The sequence below is a fragment of the Etheostoma spectabile genome, unplaced genomic scaffold, assembly GCF_008692095.1.
Source record: "Etheostoma spectabile isolate EspeVRDwgs_2016 unplaced genomic scaffold, UIUC_Espe_1.0 scaffold00003660, whole genome shotgun sequence".
In the NCBI taxonomy this organism is placed as follows: domain Eukaryota; kingdom Metazoa; phylum Chordata; class Actinopteri; order Perciformes; family Percidae; genus Etheostoma; species Etheostoma spectabile.
Genome location: NW_022603055.1, coordinates 17,469 through 21,815, shown reverse-complemented (window position 1 = coordinate 21,815; position 4,347 = coordinate 17,469).

Here is a 4,347-nt window from a genome sequence, read left to right as displayed (position 1 = left end):
ACAACACTGCTTATAGTGAGGGTGAGTTAGCGGGTAAAAATAAAGTTAATCATCTACTACAACATTACTGCCGTGCCACAAGCTAACAAGCTAACTGTTAGCCTTAGTAACAAGCTACAGAGTAAAATGAGATCTGGACATAGTGACAGTTTTAACAAATATGTAAAAAATACATTTTTACAAAAGTTAACTACTGAAGCTTTAACGGAGTTTTTTTTACATAATGACATACAAAAAAGTTTCACCTTCTTTCTAGGGTAAGTGGGTTATTTTTGTCGATCTTTTAAACAAAACGTTTTTTTCAAACCTGCCGGCAGGTTTTGGGGTTAGAAGGGTTAAAGCATGGTGTCGATTTATTGATATATTTGCCTAATAATAACATGAGGTTAACCCAATGCAGACAAAGGGGTCGTATATGACCCAAAATGGCACCTCTGATTCATATTTCAATCATTTAATAGCCATAAAAGACAGAAACGTACAGATTTTGCAGCTAAAAGCTAAAGAGCTAGCGGTCACGGAGCTCTCTTCGGGGTCTTTCTAGCCTTTACAGGTGGTTTTCTATCCAGCCTGGAACGTGTGCCTTTTTATTATGTGAATGACGCGGTGAAATGCGCTTCAACAAACAAACCAGCAACACCATCGCGAGTGAAACAGCTGAACTAATCCTCAGCACCATTGTAATTAACACATGTAGAACGCTGTACTAACATGCATCCAGTAATGAAGTATCAACTATTGTTTCTGAATAGTACAGTCTGCAGCACGTTCTCAGCATTAGAGTAGACATTAGCATGCTATCCTAAACTATGATAAGAAAGATACTGTCATGTTGCTACTGTGAGGAATCTTGGAGTTATCTTTGATGAGGACAAGTCATTTAATTCTCACATAAAGCAAATTTTCACCTACGTAATATTGATAAAATCAGGAATATCCTGTCTAAAAATGATGCAGGAAAAACTAGTCCATGCATTTGTTACTTCTAGGCTGGATCACTGCAATTATCTATTATCAGGCTGCTCGAAAAAGTCCAGAAAGACTCTTCAGCTGATGCAGAATGCCGCAGCACGTGTTCTGACAGGAACCAGGAAAAGAGATTACATCTCTCCGTTTTAGCTTCTCTGCATTGGCTTCCTGTAAATTCCAGAATAGAATTTAAAATCCTTCTTCTCACCTACAAAGCTCTTCATGGTCAGGCACCATCTTATCTTAAAGAGCTCATAGTATCTTACTACCCCACCAGAGCACTGCGCTCCCTGAATGCAGGGTTACTTGTGGTTCCTAGAGTCTCTAAAAGTAGAACGGGAGCCAGAGCGTTCAACTATCAGGCTCCTCTCCTGTGGAACCAGGTTCCAGTTTGGGCTCAGGAGGCAGACACCGTCCCCACATTTAAGAGTAGGCTTAAGACTTTCCTCTTTAAAAAAGAGTTATAGTAAGGAACATCCCTTAGTTACGCCGCTGTAGTCTAGACTACTGGGAGGACTTCCCATGATGCACTGAGCACCTCTCTCTTCCTCCCTCTCTCCATCTGTACGCAACCTCATTCCATTAATGCATGTTACTAACTCCTAGCCTAGTGCTTGCTCTTGGTGAACTGTTGGGTTTCTGTAAATAACATCACAGAGTACGGTCTAGACCTGCTCATTAATGAAAAGCGCAAAGAGATAACTGCTGTTGTGATGTAGCACTGTATATAAATAACATTGAATTGAATATAGGTAGGGAGTGAGGAGTCGCAGCGTCCGCCTAACCTGGTCCACCTGGTTCTCGTCATAGTTGTCAGATTTATCTATCACATAATTAATAATATAATAAAATGTCCCAGATATGCTAGTTAATAACCTAGCTCTGGGGAGTCATTCCCCGGAGTCCTTATGTCCTTTTTTGCCCAGCATGTTTCCTTGGATCAGGGAGGCTCCAAAATCATGGTTGCAGCTGTTGCCATGGTCCCGCTACACGGTCTGAGGTGCCCTGCTACGTCCTGCTACGTCCTTCTGTGCCTTAATGCCGCACAGTGCCCGCTATGCCACAAACTACTACAAAGAACTACTAAAAACTACTATTTTTTGTGACTTTTCATTTTTTGTGACTTTCATTCACAATGAAAAGTCACAAAAAACTCTAAGGTGCAGCACCCGAACTGTTTTCGGCAGCACCCAAGCTGAATTAATGTGAAATGTGGCAAAAAAACGCCAACATTTTTTTTGAAGTTGTGCGAATGTGAGTTTTTTATCCACTCAGTGTTTTTTTGGCTTAACGTTGGTTTTTTTACATAATGACATACATAATTAGATACAACAATTTATTTATTTATTCAAAACAGGCTTTTTTCAAACCCGCGGCAGGTTTTGGAGTTAGGATGGTTAAAGCATGGTGTAGATTTATTAATATATTTGCCTAATAATAACACGAGGTTAACCCTCTGCAAAAAAAGAGGCCGTATACGACCCTAAAAGGCCACTTTTTGTCATAAAAGACAGAAACGTACGGAATTTGCAGCTAAAAGCTAAAGAGCTAGCGGTCACGGAGGTCTCTTCGGGGTCTGTCTAGCCTTTACAGGTGGTTTTCTATCCAGCCTGGAACTTGTGCCTTTTTCGGGGTTATCCAGCATTAAATCCAAACTGTTACATCCAAGATTTATCCACTTGATGTCCATAACTATCACATTTTCATCATTTCTGCCGCTAGCTCCGTGCTCCGTGCCTTCAGTAGATCTCCCATGATGCATTGCTAGTTTGATTACGGATGGGAAGGCAGGTTCGGCACACGTTATGCCTTATACGTGCATCCGAACAAGAGAAATCTCTGGTTGAATGCTTTGCTGAAAGCTTTGTTGAAAATGTGTTAAATACCCGCTGTAAGACTACATGGGAGACTGGACCAGGTTTTAGCTTTAAAAACTGAAATTGTTACACATTTGTAGATATTTTGTGTTAGTCACAAGTTTTAGGGCTACTGGTTTTCTTGTGTTTTGTTTAAAAGCAGACCTTTTAGTAATGTTTTGTTTCTATTAGGGATGAGCAAGTACAGCATTATCTGTATCTGTACCTGTTAACCATATGAATTATCTGTATCTGTTGCTGTACTCGGACTGGGTGGGGTTTAACCCGGAAGTGGACAGGATTTAACCCTGAAGTGGGTAGGGTTGTCTTGAAATGGGCGGGGCTTTAACCCGTATGGTATTAGGCTCGTTCGAGATGAGAAAGGTCTGCGCAGAATCGATCACCGGCGATCGGCGCCCGTTGCATGCCGGTTAGATTTGTGTCCGACTTGATACCGACTTGCTCTGACGTCATGCACACGTAGGCAACAATAATCTCACGAGAGCAAGGCGGCCGCAGTTCTGAGACGCAGGCGGCGCAGTTGTTTTTCACCGACTGCAAGACCCTGGCGGACCCAGAGCATGCTGGGAAACGCCGGCCTCTCAGCTGATTTAACAGCTGATTGGTTCACAATCAACTCAACATGATGACGTTTTATATAAACCTTTTATTATTTTTATTGTCGGAGATATTTTAACTGCTAATTGTCTGATTTAAAGACTATTCTGTACAGAACACACGTGGTGGCTGATAGTTACGTTAAGAAGTCAGAGAGACTAAATCTGTTCAGATCACTGACCATCTACAGTCAGTTGTTAATTAAAATTAGCAACAGATTGCATGTCGAACATTTTCATAGGTACTCTGTCATAATTAAACAACTAGAGACTGTGTACCATCTGATATGTGGGTCTGATTGTATTTCATGAAATCGGAATCGCACCACAGTGTTTCTGTAACTTTCTGTTCAGAAGGCGGCTGAAATCGGCTGGAAACTGTCCGACTTTACCGCAGCTTTTTGTCCCGCCCCCTGCTGCTGCCGCCTGCTCTCGTCCACCTTACAGCCAAGGCACAGTACATCTCGAACGAGCCTATTTAAGCATGCAATTGATATGGATTGATCAGAAATTGTTATATTTATTGCTGATTGGAAAACTATTTACATGACAGCATCAGCATTGAGCTTCAGATCGATGGTGTTGTCATGGTAACAAACAAACTATATACAGAACAATACAGAAAGAAAGTTTTGAAACAATAAATACACACATGCGGTTGCAATTATGAAGTAAAATGTAATGAACAAGAGTTTTCATACTCAATGTAACTTTCTTTTTTATGATCAGTGTGACTTTTGTTTTGTTTTTGGTTCTTTTTTTTTTTTTTTTGTTTACACACCAGGTATGTGTGTGTATGTGGTGTGTGGGTGTGAGTGAGTGAGTAAGAGAGACAGAGAGAGAGGGGGGGGGGACTGTGTTCTACGGATCAAATTCAAGTAGATTGAAGAAATTAAACTCATATA